The 21,216-nt window shown below is 38.1% G+C and overlaps 1 protein-coding gene across 9 annotated transcripts in view; it reads right to left on the reverse strand.

Moving 5' to 3' along the window:
• Positions 1-21,216, reverse strand: part of LOC140377613 (teneurin-3) — a 470,016-nt gene that overhangs the window by 410,759 nt on the left and 38,041 nt on the right. The window contains exon 1 of one of the 9 annotated variants that reach the window (XM_072463090.1): positions 2,111-2,270. The exons of 7 other annotated variants lie outside the window; for them this stretch is intronic. The gene's annotated coding sequence lies outside the window, so the exon portion shown is untranslated. Of the gene's footprint in view, positions 1-2,110; positions 2,271-21,216 lie in introns of those variants that run through there. One more of the 9 variants, XM_072463088.1, reaches the window with a different exon arrangement.

Consider the following 21,216-nt stretch of genomic DNA (forward strand, 5'->3'; position numbering starts at 1 on the left):
CTCTTTTGTTATTCACACATGTTTGCTTTATTTCTGGAATTCCCCAACTGTGGGACAAACAAACAACAATACATCTTTTAAAAACCTGGAGGATCTGTGATTTGATCCTGCCCACATACTTGTACACTTTTGTTGTGTCCCCAGGCCCTGTCAGCCACCTTGAATGTGAATATGTTAACCGAGTAAGTGATATATTTATGTATGTATTTATTTGGAGCCACATTCGCTTGCATAAAGGGGTCGCTAGTCTTCCTGGAGTCCATCTAGAACTATGGGATGGATTGGTGCTAGATGGAAAGGCCGTTGGAACAGAAAGGCAACCACATCTTTGTCAATCTGCCCCAAGGCAACATGAATCAGAGTCGGTTTAAGTCATATAACAGCATTAGTAAAAGTACATGCAAAATATATACGGTAATCAAATACCATGTGTGTAATTAAGAGAAATGTCATTAATTGGATTGCCTCAAGAGCAAAACCCGAAAGCCAAAGGGCTAAAATATGTATGTGCGTGTGTGGAGAGTTTGTGTGTTTTTGTGTGTGTTTGTGTGTGCTTGTGTCGAAGGGGGGTGGGGGAGAAGAGACGAGACCCCGAGCGAGCGAGAGGCAGCGACGGAAGAAGAGGAAGACGGACTGAACGAGACGAGCGGTGGACTTCTAAAATGTAGTAAGTGGTTTCTAATGGAGACAAGGAGAGAGAGAAGAGAGAGAGGAAGAGAGAGAAGAGAAAGAGAGGAAAGAGAAGAAAATGAGGCCTTGGCGTTTGATTGACAGGTGGACATGTCGCTTGCAGCTCGGCTTCGTCTTACGTTCTTCATCCTCAAACTTTATAAAAAGTCTTTGTATAAGTTTAGAAAAAAAGTCTAAAAATATGGAAAAATAATAGTGAGACAGTGTATTTCTGTATTCTGATCTGCAGCTCGTGGAAAAACTTGCTCAATTAGTTTTACACCACGCTCTTCGAAAAAATATGAATATATACAACTATATTAAGTTCATTACATACATATATATAGAAAAAATACAACTAAAAATTCAAAAAAAATATTCAGTTCATTAAATATGTTTTCATTGCAATGCTTTGTTTATAAAGTATATATATATATATATATATATATATATATATATATATATATATATATAGATATATATTTTTAAGTACAACAGTATATTTAACATTAATACTGTTAATAATATAAAAAAAATATAAATGTGACTGGCGGTTCACAAACTCTTTGCTTTTGCTTCACGGTTAAATATGTGAAAACTCAAAAATCAGTAAAAAAATACTGTTCAGAAAAAGTCCTGTCTTTAAATAAAAACTGCATGTAAATCTTGTAAAAATAAAATAAAAATAAATTAACTTTAATTTAATTTTAATTGCATTAATTTTAAGAATAATTAGCCGCGCTCAAACTCTATGCTTTTGCTTCGCGGTTAAATATGTGAAAACCTTAAAAAATATAGATATATCGTGTAAATAAAGTTTATAAATATGTAGAAAAACTGTATGAAAATTTACCACATACACCGGTAAAAATGAATAAAATATGAATACATTTGCTAGACTGTGCATATGTCTGTATGCAATGTATACTTGACGTCGCCAGTGTTGTGGATTGAACTTGATATTTTTGCCTCCACCTTTTCCACTTTTACTCCAAATATTGTTAAAAAAAAATGACAAACAAGTACAATTTTTAAGACTAAATAGAGAAAAAAATGATCATAATGTATTCAATGATTCCAGTCTTGTAAGAGCAGGTTTCCCCCCTCTGCCTCTTCGCTGCCACTTTCCCACCAAAATCCTCCTCCACCCTGGCACCCTCCTGCCTCATCAACGCACAATTTCACCGCACAAAAACTACACAACACTACACAAAACGCTGGCCGATCGTTGGTTTTTTCCCCTCCAATCACTTTACATCCAGTCACTGAGTCCACACAATGAGGGCCAATTGACAGGAAGACGGAGCAATCCCCCCCCCACCCCGTCCACAAACGCTGCGTTCTCCACGACGTGCGGCGCCCACAGCGAGTACAAACAGCAGCAGTAGTAGTAGTAGTAACAGAAATAGTAGCTTTGGTAATAAAAATGGGTGTTTTCTACCTTGTCTGTGTAAGTAATCCAGTTTCGCCCGCTGTAAAGGGTTAACGCTCCAGGAAAAAAGCACATAGGTTCCTTTCAGACGTGCATTCAGACAGAGGAGGAAAAGCGCACACCTCCGATTCAGTCCTTTTTTTTTCTTTCTTCTTCTTCTTCTTCTTCTTCTTCTTCTTCTTCTTCTTCTTCTTCTTCTTCTTCTTCTCAGTTTTGTCAAGAGTAAAAAAAAAAAAAAATCAATAATAAACCACGCTTCTTTCACGACTCTTTGCTCTCTCTCTCCGTTCGGGACTGTCCGCTCCGATTCACACTTGGAAAGGTGGATGCTGTGTAAAAATGTACAGAAAAGGAAGATGCGGGTTTTTAAGTCCTTCTTTCTTTCTTTTTTTGTTCTTTTTTCCTTTTTCTTTTTTTGTTTAACAGTCGTCGGCAGCGGCTAGATTTCAAAAACGCGTTCTCGGTGCCGGATTCTCTCCGCGTCTCGCAGCGCACGCCGGATCGAGTTGCCGTGTAACGAGTGCCGAGTGTCTCCGCTGGCGACCGCCGACTGAATAGACTCCCGAGCTCGTTCTGCCTCCCGTTCCCCTCTCTCTCTCTCACTCGCTCTATCGGTCTCTCCCTCTCTCTCTCACTCGCTCTATCGGTCTCTCCCTCTCTCTCTCTCACTCGCTCTATCGGTCTCTGCCTCTCTCGCTTTCTCTGCCCGTGGAAGTTGAGCGCTCGCTTCGCTGCTGTTCGAGCCGAAAGAGGCGGGGCTTGGGAGGCGAGGAAAGGCACAGGATTGGTCCGCGGCGAGAGGGAGAAGAGAAGAGGAGGAAGAGAAAGGGAGGGAGGCGCGTGCTGGAGGTGCGAGCGTGCAGGGGGTGGGCGCGTCTTGAGATGAGGTACTGTCCTCAGACACACACACACACACACAAACACAAAAGGGAAAAAATGCATTCCCGGGCTGCGATTCTGTGCAGTTTTTTTTTTTTTTGTGTCCACGGCTGCAGGAGTATATGCAAGTGGCGGACAGTGTTGGGAAGAATGCTTTAGAAATGCATTTTGAATGTATTCTGTCACATGGTTCAATCAGAGTGTGGTGTTCTGAATACTTAGATGGGCAATACATGGAAGAATTGGAAGATTTGAAGAACGAGTGGATTGTTTTGAAATAAATATGAGGCAAAAAGAAATGATTAAAAATTAAAACTGCTTTGAAATTAGGTTAAAAAGTGTATTTTTGCACATTTGTGATACATTTTACAGACATTTTTTCTGATAATTAAACCTATTTATAAAAATCTGAACAAATATTGAGAAACACAACATAAGCTTTTTCTTTTTGTTTTCACCATTTGTTTTCATTTATACAGTAAGAAAAGGTTTATTACACATTATCGAAGGTAAAAAAAATAACACTTAAAGAGCAGCCTTTTCTATTTTTCTCACTACTTCAGGGCAGTTTAAGCCCAAATTTCATGATCAAGTGCCTCAGTGTATTCCTCTGATTTTATAAAAAATAACATTCTGTTTATCACCAAATAAAAGCAGGACTGCACCAGAATACAGCTTTTATTTTTCATTATGAATACTTATTTTCAACATGTTAAATATATATATATATATATATATATATATATATATATATATATATATATATATATATATATATATATATATAAAAACACACAAAAAAACAGATTACTTATTTTTGAAGAGCGTTTTGTGAGTCAAATGTATTATTGTGTACATTTCTTGTACTTAATGTAAGAATTTTTTTTTTTTTTAATCCAGCTCAAAAAAGTACAGATTCCTCCTCTCAACTGCATTGAAGTAAACGTAATAAAATATTCACTGTAAAATGTATTAAAATGTACTGTAAATGTATTTGTAGCATCGCAGGAGGGACAAACGCACATTTGCACAGGTTTGATCTCCTAAACAGAGGTTCCAATGACACGATGTGGCACGGCATTGTGGGTAAGTGTGGAGAGAAAGACAGCCGTGTAAACGACAGGTAAAAGAGAAGAGAAAGAGGAGAGACATGAGGCATAAGAAAGCCTAAACAAGACAAAAGGGACTAAGGGTGCATTCGCACCCTTAGTCCCTTTTAGTAACATTAGATGTCACATTAAACACGTTAGTTTAATGTGACTAAATGTCACATTAAACACTAACGTTGGAACTGAAATAGGACTAAACCTGGGACTAGAAAAGGACCAAATAAAACACTTAACACTAACACTAAACAAGTGCTTTTACAAACTGTTTACAATAGGTTCATTTGTAAAAACAGATACTTTAGTTTGGAAAAGTGTACTATGTTGTTTTCTTTTTGATACCATCTTTGACACTTCTTACTAATAACTGTATAGTTGATGAGATTTGCTCAAGAAGGGATGAAATTGTGTTTTTATCACATTAAAACTGATGCAGCTTTTGTGCTGGACAAAGAGTAAATTGTAAAACATCAACATTGTTTTTTTAAGATAAAATAAATGGGGAAATTCCAGGTTGCAACACGGATTAGGCACAGAATGGGAATAATAAAAACTGATAATTTACTTAAAAATTATATTTATATTTATAAATAATATTTAAATCTGGTATAAATATAAGTAGAGCAAAACATCTTAATAAATAGTAGAATAATAGAAAAAAATATCTGTTTTTGCAAATGAACTGCCAATGTATTTATAGAGCTCGGGATCAAACGCCAACACATTTTTTTGGTCACCAACGTCCATGGATGCATTAGGCAAAACAGTACAAAAAAAAATCAAAGAGCGATTTAAAAAACAACCTGATAAACCGCTGGATCACGACTGGTAAATGCACTTATCACACCGTAGAGATAGAATACTTTAACAACAAAACAATATACATTTTAAGTACAGTATTTAGCGTATCGAGCGAATGTCCATGAATGTACTGTATTTGGGAGCAAGCGTTTGGAGCTCTGGTGTGAAAGACGGACATGTGAATGAAACAGAACGTAATTCTAGGGATGTTTTCGAAAAGGATATGACTTTATTACATGTTAGACTTGTGTGTTTAAAGATTTAAGGGTCAATCTGGCATATTTTTGGACTTTTTTGCTGTTATTCCCATTTCCCCATTGTGTGTAGGTTATCTTATGTATGGGATGGTATTTTCAGCTCTATATTGTCCACGAAGTTAAACTGATTATTGCAATATTATACAGCGCTATAAGAAAAGTCATTTATTTCAAATTTGCACATGTCTGGAAGCTGTGTAAAATCATAAAACTAACTCGTGTCTCATAAAAACTGAATAGCTTTGAAACGAATTAAATTGTAGAACACTAATACAATTGTTTGTATTGTTCAAGTAGCCCTCCCAGGAATAGAATAGAATAGAATGCACTAGAATAATTGGTCCACTCTGCAGGGTTAAAATAACTTGTGTTATCTTTAAAACATTTGGTTATGATGTTTACAATAGCTTGGATAAATGCACAACTTTAGCAATTGGTAGCTAATATAAAATTACAAAATTGCAAAGCACGTGAATTTAGATTTGGATCTGGTTTAGTCACATTTAATGCTGCGTTGAGGTTGTCCAGGTTTACGAGATGAGAAATTACGATCCCGACTTGCTTCCATATGTATTTATCTCAGAAAGTCATGAGTTCAATGTCATCACTACTAAAAAAGTTTAATAGAGTTAACCAACAAGCGTTAGATATTCTTAAGGAAAATAAAAATAACCGTATTAGTTTACACAGTAGTGTTGGGTCTCTCTTGTTGCTCTCACTATGTGGACAACTGATGGAAAAACCCCGAAATGTAGTAATGCTTAGTCAGCTTGTGTAGCATAGAGTTCCTGGGTTCATTTCATGACTTGGGCGAGTGTTGGACTAAGGCAAGCGTTGGGCTTGGGCGAGTGTTGGACTAGGGCGAACGGTGGACTAGGGTGAGCGTTGGGCTTGGGCGAGGGCTGGTCTTGTGCGAGCGTTGGACTAGGGCGAGCGGTGGACTAGGGCGAGCGGTGGACTAGGGCGAGCGTTCGACAAGGGTGAGAGTTGGGCTTGGGCGAGCGTTGGGCTTGGGCGAGCGTTGGGCTTGGGCGAGCGTTGGACTAGGGCGAGCGTTGGGCTTGGGCGAGGGCTGGTCTTGGGCGAGCGTTGGACTAAGGCATGCGTTGGACTAGGGCGAGCATTGGACTAGGGCCAGCGTTGGACAAGGGCGAGCGTTGGGCTTGGGCGAGCGTTGGGCTTGGGCGAGCGTTGGGCTTGGGCGAGCGTTGGGCTTGGGCGAGCGTTGGGCTTGGACTTCGGCGACCGTTGGACTGGGGCGACCGTCGGACTTCTCTGAGCTTTTGACTGGTGAATCTTGAGCTTTCGACTTGAGTCCCATTTTGAGAATCACTGACCCGAATACACTGTAAACATCTTGCATCACAACAACTATCAACACAATCCAGGTGCCATCTCATCTTTCACAACAGTCATTAGGCTCTGAGGCAAAGCTAAAGTGTTTCAGGCGTCAAGGAGAAACCTCTCCCCAATTTAGCATTAAATTAAGCTTTTCCATTTAGAAACCACTTGTAACGTTATAAATATTTGAGCAGTGTGAGATAAGGCCTTTCAGGATACAGTGGACCGGCCAGAGCCAAGCAAAGCACATTACTTCCTCTCCTTCAATTTACGCCGGCGCACTTTATAAACTCATTTGATTCAGAAATGTTCGGACAAATGATTGCGTGCCCAAAGAACTAATTTAGCCGTAACGCACGCCGCCATACACACTGCGCTCTGAATATTTTATGAGCCCATACGTCATCATAAGCATCGCATGCACATAGCTAATGATATAAGCATCATCTCCCATAGAGGTTAATGGAGTATTGATTTTGGCATGAGGGCCATTGGCAAAGCGCATGAGGGCATAAAGCGCCGAGTTATCCTTAAGCCTGGATGTGACGTGCGTTTATTACATATTTGCCTTCCACAAACAGACCATGCTCTTTTAGATCTGGATTTTTGCATTTGACCCATCCTTCAGCGGGTTATGTTGGGGCAACGCTTCAGAGGCAGTGATTTGAATTGTTTAATCGTTGCACTGTATCTCCTTCTCCAACTTTTTCCTCGATACGTTTGATTTCCTTTAATTTTATTGCACTTATACATTTTTAATTCTTTGCTATTTACTTTAATTATTTGGAATTTCATGACCACTTATTGATTGATCTTTGTTAAAGTGTATTCTGTGTGTGAGCTACTGTGTTGAGCAATTTGTCTGTTAATAAAAGTTAGATCAGGGATGATGTAGTTAATTAGTTTAAGATGACACTGTTGTATTTAAATGATATATATTTCTGCTTATTTCAAATGTGTTCAAGTGCAAAATGCATAACCTTATTGCTGACATTAAAACACGCACTATTTACATTGTCTCCATGGAGATTTTGTAACTTTGCCTGGAAGTAAACTCCAATTACAGGTGGAATTATTGCAACAAAGAAATACATAAAAGCCATTGATAAACATTCACATCCACTTCTGAGCATGGTTGCCCCTCCATAGCTCTGACCTGTAATGTGGCGGCGTCCACTGAAGATAGTTAAATGCAATACTATGGAACATTCCAGGCTAAATAACAATTAAAAACAATATAAAAAATAAAAATAAAATCATAATAATATTAAACTCATGTTAAAAAATGCCTATAAATAATACCTTTTTACACCTTCTTATCAAGGCCGTCGACTAAATAAATCAAGTCATGATTACTGAATTCGATAAATATCCAAAAGTCGTTCTAGCTAAAGCGGATCATTTTTACAGTGTTTCTCGCATAATGTATTGCAAACATACGTGAAGAAAATACATATTTCTTCTGCTCAGGGACATACGGACGCGCACGGGACATTTTGATTATAACGCGCGGGTCCGGGGAGGCGAGTTTGTCTTGCAGACCCGGCAGACGGTGCCTTCCTGTGGTTAAAGATTGCCGAATTGTCCCCTGTAATTGCGGATGACAAGCCGGTGGTTTCAATTTCCAGCGAAGGCCTGCGATGGATTGGTGTGAAACGGAAAACCTGGTGCGTAATAAATGACTCATGTGTGTTTAATATTCAGCCAATTTCTCCGACGTCTGCTCCGAGCGGGGTTCACGTTGGATCTTCAATCAATAAAGTACAAGATGATAATTTAGCACGCGGCTAGGGCTGTACAAGTAATTAGCTTGTTCGCGAGCTGTAATCCCGCCTTGTTACTCAGTTGACACGCACAATGGAATATAAAGGGAACTTTTGACAATGGAACCACGTTGGTTTGTGTGTAACAGTTTCAACAAATGATTTCAAGCTACAGTTCCTCAGTTTCATTCCATCTTAATTAATGGCTGAATAGATACACTTTTGACCTTGGTAAGCAGAGACTTAAGGAATGCAGTGAAAGGTAAGTATGATAGAGTTGTTACGGATGGTGCTATGTCTCTTTGGGGGCGTGGGACGGGTGGTGGCGGAAAGAGGGAAATGGAGAAGTAAATTCAAGTATTCCTATATAGTCAACTAGACTTAACAGGTCTTGACAGGTTTTTCCGGTTTTCTCATTTTGAATTTATTTACCTGTTGTACGTATACGTTTTAGTTTTATTTATTTAAGTATTTGTGGAGAAAAGTTTGATTTTTTTTTGAAAAATTACAGGAAGTGACATCACACTAGGACAATTTACAAAAAGAAACAACTTAATTGACTCTCTAAACAGCAAAAAAAACAAGGTGCCCTCATATATTTTTATTTGTCAAGTAAAAAAAAAGCAAAAAGTAACATTAAATTAAAGGCGCAATGGACGATTTTTCGGCAATTTGAGTACTCAGGCGGAAGTGCACATGCGCACTCCCCCGTGCGGATGGTTACAACACACACGTGCGTTTGTTTATTAGCGCAACGGAGCGCATCGCATCGCTCGTCTCCGTAGATTTCCGTCTTTTTCTGAGTCAGCTCGAACTGTCCTTCTCCGTCTTCATTTTGTCCCGTACACTGAGGGAACTATATTATGATAGATCGATGCGCTTAGACACGCAGAAACGTGGGGACGAGCCTGACGCGGCTGCAGGTGAGCGGTAGGTGCGTTTTATGATTGATACGTGGCAGGACGAATCGGCCGTCCATGACACGAGGAAATATGACTCAGATTTGGGCAAAAAAAATCGTCCGTTCAACCTTTAATTTTTGAACAGTGGCCCAACCTCTCATAGGCACTTTATCTGAGACTGCTGACTATAAAACCAGGGCTAAACAATAACCAAGAGGTCACACTTTGGTCCTGTTTTGAGCGTAGTTCCGTTCCGTTCTAGTCCTGGTTTTACCCTGGTCCAGGCCTGACTAAGTTACAGGTTCTGCCATTTAATACGTGCAAATACAGGACTAAACCAGGATCACAGCAGCTTCTTTTTCATCTGCATTTGTTGCTTTTACACCACAGTTTGAGAACTAAACATCCTAAATAAAGAGCGAACGGTTAAAATTATTGATTTCGACAGAACAGTTTAATTATGATAAAAACGTTGTGGTCGTTATATGAAATATTTTGCCTTATTTAGCTGTATTTGTAGTCTTTATTAACAGTGGTGGGCAGTACTCTGACTTTTGAAGAAATTGTACTTCTTTTACTTCTACTTATGTAATCATTTGTTTGAAGTAACAGTACTCTTACTTCAGTAAAAGTTGTGGTTCTTCTTCTCACTGTAATTATACCTACAAAGGTTTTATCTCGATATTAACTTATTGGAACATTTGCACTTGCACCGCTCTTTCAGATAATATTTCATTTGTCTCATTTTTGTCTATATCCTTTGAGATTCCCACATTTTGAGCATTATTTTTCATTTTTGTCCTTCCAATTAAATCAACATAAAATTATAAATCTGATGTTACGTATAGGCAGTTACTCTTACTTGAGTTCTAGTTTCCCCAAATACATTCTCTGACTACTATCTTAGTTGAGACATATTATTTTGAAGTAACTTTACTCTCACTTGAGCCCAATTTTACTCTAACCACCTCAGTTTTTTGATTACTTTTCATTGCCAGCAGAAATATCATGTCCTCAAAATGAAATATAAATACACAGCGTTATCGTTTTATGCAGGAGGTTGAAGAGCAGGTTGAATGTGTCCACAGCCTGCAGAAGACCACACAGACACCGCTCCTGCAGCTTTGATCACAAGTCCTCATGCTCCTCCTCAGCTCCTCAGCTCCTCACGTTCACCTCAGAGCTAACACATCCCGTTTGAGTCCGTCCCACAGGGTTCGACTGCCTCTGGACTCACTGACTCACTCTCTCTCTCACGGTGCAGCTCTCAAATCCACCTTCAGAGGAATCCTCCACCTCTGCACAAACCCGGAGGTCTGCGGAGTGAAGAGGTAGAGCCAAGGCAGTGACAGAGAACTCCACTGCTGTAAGATATACAGGCCTGAAGAAATACTCTAAAGATTGTACCTCAACTGTCACGAGCTTAGTTTACAAACCGACTGGATCGTGATAATAGAATGAACCAGAAAAAAGACCAAAACAACAGTAAAGCTAATATTCTTTTTAGGTTTTTTAGTAGTTGTATTACTCTTTACACCACCGTTCTTCTTCAGGACATTGCAATGACTTCAGTTGGTAGAGCTGAGACTCAAAGGTTGAAATACCGTATAAATCACAATCTAATCGAAATTCGAATAGTCACAATTCACGAATCGTAAGGACAGCAGTTATTTCCTTTTCCTTTGCAAACAACAAATGATCCTATCTGATTACATTTAAAAAAAAGAAAAACAGATTACAGTTTAGTTGTACTCAAGATTCAAAAAGTTTATTTCCTTTCAAACATACTGAAATGCAATGATTGTATTTTAAAAGATTTAATATGTTCAAAATAAAAGTTGTAAAATCAAATGGGGACTCCTCCTTCTTTCAGGTCCCCATTACGTAAAGCCTTTTTATTAGTCTTAAATGATTGGATTTGGACGGGGTTGAACTTTGAACAGAATTCCACTCCACAAATGATGACTCTAGTTGTAACTGTAACGCTGGCAGATAGATCTTTTTCCAAAACTGTTTGGCCTTAGTTGGCGGTTCGATTTCAAGCGAGTCTTTGGACAAGACACTTAAACCGATGATTTATTCATGTATTTGAGTACTTTTCAAATTTGCTTTCCTCTTAGTTTGTCCAGTTTAAAAATTCTATTTTAACAAGCATCACCACTTTTATTTCACTGTGCAGATCATGTTTAGTGATGAACGCTCGAAGGCTTTTGAAATCGCATAATTCCCGTTTTTTTCAAGTTTTGCAAAGTCCGAAAATGAATTGACTTTGCAAGGCAGTTTATTATCTGGAAATATTTTATCATGGTCCAAGTATGTGACTTTTTCCGTGTAATTAATCTTACCCTTACACGCTGTTAAATTACATGACCTAGATGCAACTCCTCATTTTTGTGCAATCCTAAAATATAGATGACTCCGAATGCATTGAAGAAATATTATGGCGCTGTCATCAAAGTGAGGCTGGTTTGACAGAGGAAGCAGAGGAGATGCAGTTACACTTTTAAGTTCAATAAAATAGAGGTCGCGGTGATCCAAATAACTCACGGTAAAACATATTAATGTGGCTGGGTGACTCTGCCACGAGAAATGTGTTCGGCGAAAAAGTGAAATTATTTGTTTGACCTCGATGTGAACTGCAGTCAGCCGAGGTTGGACTGCACGGGAGGAGAATTATTTAGAAGACCGTGATTTTGTTTCTGAATCGAAGAATGTGGTCAGTAACACAAGGATTTTAATTAAATCAACGCTATGTCAGTGCAGCAAGGTAAATATGATTGTAATTATTGCCCAATTTGCTTAATCTGTGCTTTTTTTCCCCTTCATTTTATTATAATTGTTTTTTTCCATTATTTTTTTTATCTTTTTTTTTTCTTTTTCTTTTTAACTTTTTCTTTTTTTAAAAAACAATTTTAGTAACAGTACAAATTGGGGAAAACACTGCGTTATCGCTTACCTTGATACTTCTCTGTAGCAATATTGTATATCTCACTCCAAAATATGTTATCTGTGCAATATATAAATATAAAGTATTTGTTTTATGAGCGCAGCCCCTTGGGACAATGGAGTAAAATGTGGCACCAATCTAGTGTTTACATTTATCTTGTATCATGTCTTTCCGTTAAACTGCACTGTCCCAGTCAAATAAACACATACCGTATTTTCCGGACTATAAGTCACACCTATTTTCATAGTTTTGGCCCGGGTGCGACTTGTATTTATACTATCGGTAATATACTTATACTCCGGAGCGACTTATATGTGATATTATTTGTTACTTTCACACTTGCAACCTTATTTCATACTCCAATGCAACGTATATGTTTTTTTCTTCTCTATTATGCATTTTTTGGCTGGTGCGACTTATACCCCAGAAAATACGGGTACATAAAATAAAAATGTGCCATGTGAAAAATGAGATGTTTTGTATAACCTACAAAATAACACAATTTTAAAACATTTGAATGCCACAGTAGTTGCAGAGTCCTTTCTAATCATGGGTTTGTGGGCACATTCAGCAGCAGCCAGAGTGCAAATTCAGCTTCCCCAGGGACACAGCAGTGCGAGAAGGCAACAAAAAGAAAGATTTAGAAGCATGGGCGCGCTCCTTTTCTCCTGCTCCGTCGCTCCAGCCGTGCAGCCGCTCCAGCACCAGTGCATTGGCTGGTGCCCCCCGTGGCCCGCCACAATATAGGCCCCGTCGCCCTGCGCTGTGCGGCTGATAGAGAAGCGGGAGGCCTGTTTCTTATTTTTGTGGTCTACGAGTTCAGCCGCCGTTTATACATCCCATATTTAACCCAGTGCATGTGTGTCTCTGTGATAGGGCTCCCGAAAGCGCTTTCATTTCGCTGTATAGGCCCCCCGCTAGGCGAGTTCACAACCTCGGAGAGAGAGAAAGAGCGAGCGGGAGAGAGGGAAATGAAAGGAGAGCTTGGAAAAGGGGGGAAAATGGGGCGAGCGAGTGAAGGCAGCGAGTGGCTTAAACAAGCGCAGTGCAGAATTAAGGAGGTGGGAAGCAATGAGGCGAAAATCCAAACTCTACAAGACTCAAGACAGACTAAGAGCCAAAATAGACCCGGTTTTAATCCTCCTTTGTGTGGATTGAGAGCTAACACAAGCTAACCCCCGCTAACTGCATTTGTGAGTGCGAGAAAAGGAGCACAAGAGATATTTCTGTGATTTTACTGGCTTAATATATAATTGTGGATTACATAAGGGTAAATCTGCTTCAATGGCAATTCCAACTACATAGAAAGAGAGAAAATGTCCTTTAGTGCAAGTTAAATTTGACTCAATGTAGGCCTTCACCTAACAGTTATTTGTTTCTCCCCAGAAGCCTTAAATCAGGAAATCTAGTGCATTTTAAAAACCTACATTTACAGCAAAGAATGGTTTGACTACATAGCGATAGTTGTCTGAATAGTCGACCAGTCAAACTATATTTTCTACTGTAAATTGAGGTTTTTAAATTCATTTTTGACCAAATTAAGGTAAAATAATATAGGACTTGAAGCTTCTAGATAGAGAATATTGATCAAAAAAATCATTGGTGTTGTCACAATACTAACATTTCAAACTCAATTAAGGAATATACTTGATTTTTGATACAGATTTCAATACTACAGTAATAATCAAGAATGTTCTAACCCCTAACCCTTTATAGAGATTCATTGTCCAACTAAAAATGATTGTATATTCTTTATTAAACCCTAATGTCCTGTACTACTTGTGATAAAGCTCAACATCACTGTAGACGTGTTCAGGAAAGGTCACATTTGGTCCTGTGAATGTGTGTTTAAAAAAAAAAAATGATACTTGGTCAAATGAGTTTACTTTCGATGCGGGTTTAAGTATTGTATAGTATCTGATTTTCAATACTTTTGACAAGCCTAAAAAATATGTGGCATGTGTTTTGGAAAACTGTGTAGTCCACATAACAGTTCACAGTTCATCAAAGAGAATTTTAGTAGTTTAATAGTCACGATTATTCAGAATTCATGATTTTAACAGAATTTGTGTTCAGGGCCAGGTTTCTTCAGCATCTAATACATATATTCAAATACGTTTCAACCAAGGTGAGCTTTTATAATTTCTCCCCTGTGACAGTCAAACACAGCCAGCTCAGCCCTTGTTGTCCTGGCCTGTGTCAGACTGGAATACACACAATCGCAATGTCTTAGGGTTCATGTCTCCAACTTCTGCATTAAAAGTCCAGTTTCATACAATTCTTTCAACTCTCTGGCTACTTCAATTTAATCTACAACAAACTAACAAAGTATTTGGCTTTGTAGGATTTCTTATCGTCAGACCTGTATTTTAGCGTCGTACCTTGACATGTTTCGGCTGCACTCCTCCTAAGATACAGATCTGACTATAAGAAATCCTACAAACTATCGAAACGTGAAGACCTAATGAAGCTAATCGGACTAATAGTAATCCCACAGCAACAGTCACCGAGAGGTTTATCTGATTTCAGCACTTTTCACGACACAACGAGCCAAATTGTGGCGATGGAAATTACAAAATGAGCCTCAAGCAAGATTTGTTGTGACGACCAACCACCAGGGCCGCCCCAATGAATCCAGATACAATCTTTGCACTTCTTTTTTCCTTTTCTTTTCATAGATGCAAGGTACAAAGAGCAGAAATAGGCCTAATGCGTTATTCTGTGTGTGCACATTGGTGGGGAGATAAGCCCGACTAAGCCCCACTAACAAAACCTGCATGTTCCTGTGGGTGTGAGAGAGAACCAGAAACACGCTGCGATGCTGGACATTTGCACCTCCCGCTCGGACCAGAAAATAACAGTAATCATGCTGACCAGCGCCCCCTGTGGCTTGTATGTGCGCCCGCGCCCTGCTCTGGCCCCGTCTGAATAACTGTGATTACAGCCGTCACACGAAGGCGGAGGGAGGACTGGAGCATTCAGGAGGAAAGACCTGCTGCTCGAGCCGGCACTGCTGTGGGGAGAAACTACTACATTGCGCTGCGGGACCGGACCAGAGCGAGGACCAAAAGGAAATCCAGAAGGTGTAATGATTTGTTATGCATTTCTGTTGGGTTTGGGTTTCTGTTTGGCTTGCTGCTTATGTCGATCACCCTTATGTCATGTAGTTTCTGATGAGTGCACCTTTTTAAAGTGACTATATCATACTCTTTACAGTAAAAAGTCTAATGTGTTTAAGATTTACAACGACGAACTGTCTCTTGACCAGGTCGTCCTTTTAAAATATTTCTCAATCAATCTACCTGGAAAAATAAAGGTTAAATACATACAAACATTTTAAAAGACATTTACCTAAGCCTGATCCATGGCAAGACCCACAAATCCATCTTTAGTTTAGACGGATTACAAATGAACTTCAGTAAAATAGTATTACATATAAAATCATTTGTTGCGCTATATTTAGCCTAATTTCTCTTCAGTTTCCATTTGTATTGTGCCAAACTGTTGGTCATTCTTTAAATATTGATGAAAGCCTTTTGACGATCGGCCGATACCAATAATGGAACTGATACATCCCCATCCCTTATTACTAGATCCTTTATGTGTCCCACAATGGGGACTATTACTTACCTAACCTTTGACCTCTTAACCAATAGCTTAGATTTAAATCATGCTGTTGATCTAATAATGTGGTCCTAATGTGAGAAATACCAGCCCACGGATATCAATATAACTCCAATAACATGTTAGACAAAAATAAATTGAATTGAATTGAACAACATTAAACATTAAAGGTACTGAACATGAAAATAGAGTACTGTAAAAGGAAAATAATAACACAACATTATTATCATAATTACCACAAAATGTGGTACATTTACAAATCAGATAGCTATAATCATTAGACCTGACACCGCATTTTCTGGACTATTTTTTCATAGTTTTGGCCGGGGTACAACTTATACTTATATACTGATATTATTTGTTACTTTCACACTTGCAACCGCATTTCATTCTCCAGTGCAACTTATATATGTTTTTTTTCTTCTCTATTATGCATTTTTTGCATGAAAATACGGTAATTAGATATGATTTTTGGTGTGCGAAATCTCAAAAACACCCAGTGACAGTTAAATCAATGGGTTTTAAGATTACCTGTTGTTTTTGGAAGACAAAGTACAATGAATTTGAACAATAACTCTGTCTTATTGAATACTGTCTTATTCATTTCTGTCTTGCCACATTCGTTGCTTACATCCACAGCGCCTCGCCTTTCTCCTCAGTTTCCGGCTTTTAATTCAGGTAACAGCCGCTTTTATCATCTTTATGCGTAACACAGTGCTCTGTTTCACCACACAGACAGGTTTATTTGTCCAAAACATAAAAAAAAATCATTCAAACTTTGCATCAGATTTTAACAGTATAAAACTTTAATAAAACAGGAAAAATGTCGGTGTAATCCCTCACAGGAAAAGCAAATTGAATACAGCAAACGTGGTGTTGAAAGGAAGTAGACTCATGTTTAAGTCTTTAAACCAGCTAAAACTGTATTAGAAAATGTGTTTTATGAAATCTGAAGTGAGCGATACACGTGGAGCTGTAAAAAGTTTAAAATAAACTAGTTAGTTTTTCACGTTTCAATACATTAAAAAAACCTTTAAGTGTCCTCAGAATGAAAGCAAATTACTTAAGACCTATTCAGATGGGATTAGTTTTGCCTGGGAACATCTGTAAAATTTAAATTACCGCACAACGTCTGAGGTTTTTTTGTGTGCATTCGGACGGGATTAGAAATATTATATCATTATATATATATATATATATATATATATATATATATATATTTTTTTTTTTTTTTTTTTTTAATTATTATTATTTTTTTTAACTTTATATTATATGACAATAACCCTTTAATGAATTTGAGTTGTTAGCATTTCTTCTATATTCGGTTTCAGCGTTGTGTACTGTATGTACAAACATCCTTCTTTACCACGTTGTTGCGATCAGCGTCAGAACAACATTCAGCAAGATCACATTTCTTATGAAACTGCCTCTTTCAATCCACTCACACTGACAGCCCCTTGATCCAAACTTTAAACCAAAAGCATCTCCACGGCAACGGTTTGTACTTCCGGGTTACGAATGCTGCAGTTTGTTTTGTGTGTTTTTTTTACTTTTTGACTGTAGAAAAAAACAGAATTAATTAGCAAAATGGTCAATAGCGAATTAATAGTATTGATTTAGCTCAAATCTGTGCTGTAGAGACATTTTGAAAAAAAAACAGCCCAAATCACAGACACGATTCAGGACTAGATTCACTTGAGGACCTTTTTACAGACAATTCGCACGGGACTAGAAACACAGACGACATTTGTAATTATTTCAGTTGACCTGAGGACCCAAGGTAAAACTAATATAACTGATCATTCTGGAATTCTGTCAATGATCTGATTTGTGTTGTGCACGTAAACATAGCTAGTGACGACGAACTCTGAACAGATTGTAGCAATAGTTGTCATCACTGCGCACCAAATCCTTTTGCGTGCCCGTCATTGGTATGTCGCTCCGTTAATTTGCCGTCGCACACATTGTTACTCATCTTTCATCCAGACGATTTCACCCCGTATCATCTCGCACACACTCGTGGAAGAAAGGCCCCGCGATGATGTCAGAACATTTCGCAGCGGCGTTCACCGTCCGGCTGTTCCGCTCTGTCACGGTTTACCTCCCGCTCCGATTGCGCTGAGCCGCGGATCATCCCGGACAAAGCTAAACGCGTTGGCCTAGCGTCTCGTGTGTGTGCGCACCGCATTGTTTGGAGGTTATATAGGAGCGGTTTGTGAGTGACACCGAGAAGCGGCTGCGGCACAATGCGATTAGCCGCGGACACGCTAACTCACTCTCACGCTCACACACTTGCCGCTAGTAGTTTTGGCGGGAAAGCACTGGGAATATATTTACTAGGGGAAACAAGTGTGGACACAAAGTGGTCTTACACGCCGATAAAAGCAAGTTTGTGGTGAGAGAAGTTGAGTTTATTCCATTAAAAAGGTTTTTCTGTCATAACTTCACACAAAGCTCGAAAAAGTAAAGGTGTAAAACTGTGACAAATATCTGTAACAATCATTTTTGAGCTGTAGGGAATCCATTATACGAACTAAATATGCTTTGTATTTATCGCAGTTCACGTTTTTAAACACTATTGCACATTTATAAATAGGTTTCTTATTACTTATTTATGATTGTGTCAGTGGCATGAAGTACTTTCAATATTATAGTTGTATCATTTTGACGTTTTCCTGTAGCAATACATCAAACTTCAAATTGTGTTGTTAAATATGACCTCTTAGTAAAATCATGAATATTGTCGTATTGATATTAATACATTAAGGAAGGTGGAAAGAGATGATTCAGATTTAGATTAGATTAGATCGGTCACTTATTATTGAAAATACTGAGTGTTCAACAGTAACAGTGTTAATTGTCTAAAAGGTCACTAAGGTCAGCGAATAAGCACAAAGTATCAGGCAATGTGACTTGCCTTGATTTAGTTGGATTGAAATCGTGAAATGCTTAAAGATTGTCGAGTCCATTGATTAATCTCTTGATATAGAACAATATTATTATGTTAATCCAACAGAAATGTGATATGTCTTTAAACGTATTAGTAGAGGTTTCATTTTTAAACAAACGTTCAGAAATAACACCTTATACCTTTATTTGACCATTTACAACATAACTCAAAAATTGTAAATAAAACATTTATGATTAGCTCTTTTTTGTATCTTTTTTTTGTATTTTTTACAATACGCGATATTCTTAATAATCATTTTCTCAAGCACACTGTTCTGGAAGAGGAAATAAAAGTAACTTATTTTATGTTTGGCCGATCCCACTAAGGCCACAAAGGTCACAAAACATGCCTTTAGCAAACCCCCGTTTCTTGCCACAGTATATGCTATATCCTCTATATCCTCTTCGCCCTCTGCGTTCTCCTTCCAATTCAAATATATGCACTTCTCTATATCTCGGACACACCTTCGGGCAGTGATGGATTGCCGGGCGTTTCGTTTTCGGTGGAGGGATTGCGAACCTCGTGTGTGGCAAGCGACACGGACAGATGAGCGTGACGCCGGAGCGGAGACAGGGAGCGTCCTCCTTTTCGCCCGGCCCACAGGAGCATGAGGGATTAGGATGAATTGTCTGCATCGGAGAAAGGACGACGCATGTTTTAGCGAGGTGATGAGCCCCGCACCAAAATGAAAGTTGAGTTAGCAAAGCAGGGACATGCGCTGGAACGTTCCACCGGATTTACGATTTGAATAAAAGTCTTGTCGCTCACTCAGATTAAGGCTTTTCAACGTCACGTGGAGGAAGTTTCAAGTGCATGTGACAGGTTAGACTACTAGACTAGTTAAAGCCAATATGACAGGTTCAAATGATTTTCTAATTAAGACGTTGTTTGGTGAGATAGTCCCTGAGGTAAATAATTATCATATTTTTCATCAGCCGAGTGGCAGTTTGTGAAGGAAATTTGACAGTTAAAAGTTGAAAATGACAGGAAGTAGAGCAGAGTTCTATAACTTCTTGTTCCATCAAGAATTTGCACACAACTTACAACTTTTAATGTCAGTTCAAACAATTATTTAACAAAATAAAGGTGTTGTCAGGTGTTTGATTATTTGTCAAATCATAACTTTTCTATGATTTGAATTGAATTGGGCCCTTTTTTACAGTATGGTTGCCAATGGAATTATCTCGTTGTATGTCATATTCGCTGGCCATGTCCAACCAGGAAGTGACATTATAAATGCCACCAAAATTGCCAAATTGGAGAAAAACAGGCAAAATGCTTCGTAAAATCTTAAATATAATCATAATTCCTTTGTTTTACTGAAAAGTTTAGTCTAATGTGTCCTGTATACTTTAACATGATCATATATAAACAAAAAATATATCTAGTTTTTCCTGGTTTAACTATTTTGGTGAGATTTATCATTTCACTTCCTGGTTGAACATGGTCAAAATTTACATAGGCATAATACATCTAAACAAATACATCTTTACTCTTTAAACATATTATACAAATTTAAATATGAGCCCAAAGTGCGTGAAAACACAACACTTAACTGCTAATAAACCAGTGAAAACAGAGAGAAACAGCTAACTAACTTGAGGATAATGTTTAATGGGTTTGACATCACCTTTGCCATGACATTATCTAAATAAATAAAACTTTCTTAGCAAACTCTAGTTAACTAAAATGGATGGTGAACTAAGACCACAACTGACAGAAAACATAATAACAGTTTCTGGCCATTTAAATTATGAAAATATATTAGAGCTAACAACCATCATGATTGACTCAAATTGGGGAATGACACAGCCACGTAGAGGTAATTTTATAACTGTTACCTAGCAACCATACTATTAACAAGGGCCAAAGCTCGCAACAGTTATTACTTGCTTTTATTCCTGAAATTAAAGTTAAACTGTCACATAATTGCGTTCCAAGTGCAAAAATTCCCTCTGCATTTTTGGAACCATTAATTTTCTATTGGTTCATTTTCTTTTGCTCATGTTTTATTTAGTCACTCGATTTGCGATCGCGTTCTAAAATGTCATGATGGACTAAGAGCATATGTAACTCTAAGGGAGACTTACTATTTATGAATTAGAAATCCACAAACTTGTCATATTAATCTTGTGGCTTAAAAGTCTTTTCAACTGACGTCATCATCATTATGTCTTTGGAGTCGAATAATAGCACCACTTTCTGAACCAATGTGGGGATTTTTATTTTATTTTTTTAATAGTGTTGACAGAAAAGATGTTGAACTTTGTGCCAGTTTCAAGTGGTTTGGCCCAGTTATTGCAGAAAAAAAATACCATAAAAATGCTCAGCAAATCTGCAATCTGACAGTTAAATAATGAATTCTTCTAGTGTAGTTATCATAAAGTGTCACCAGAGATTTCACCAGTTAAATATGACGTAAATGTCTCATAAACCTAAACGTTTGGACCCTTAAGTACAACCTCATTTATCGCATGTTTATGCTACATTAAAAACAAGTCAGAAGATGTAATAACCGTCCATTTTGAATTAGAAACGATTCAAA

The sequence above is a fragment of the Eucyclogobius newberryi genome, unplaced genomic scaffold (assembly GCF_026437365.1).
Source record: "Eucyclogobius newberryi isolate DKJ021-1_F unplaced genomic scaffold, fEucNew1.0.hap1 SCAF_4, whole genome shotgun sequence".
Classification (NCBI taxonomy): Eukaryota; Metazoa; Chordata; class Actinopteri; order Gobiiformes; family Gobiidae; genus Eucyclogobius; species Eucyclogobius newberryi.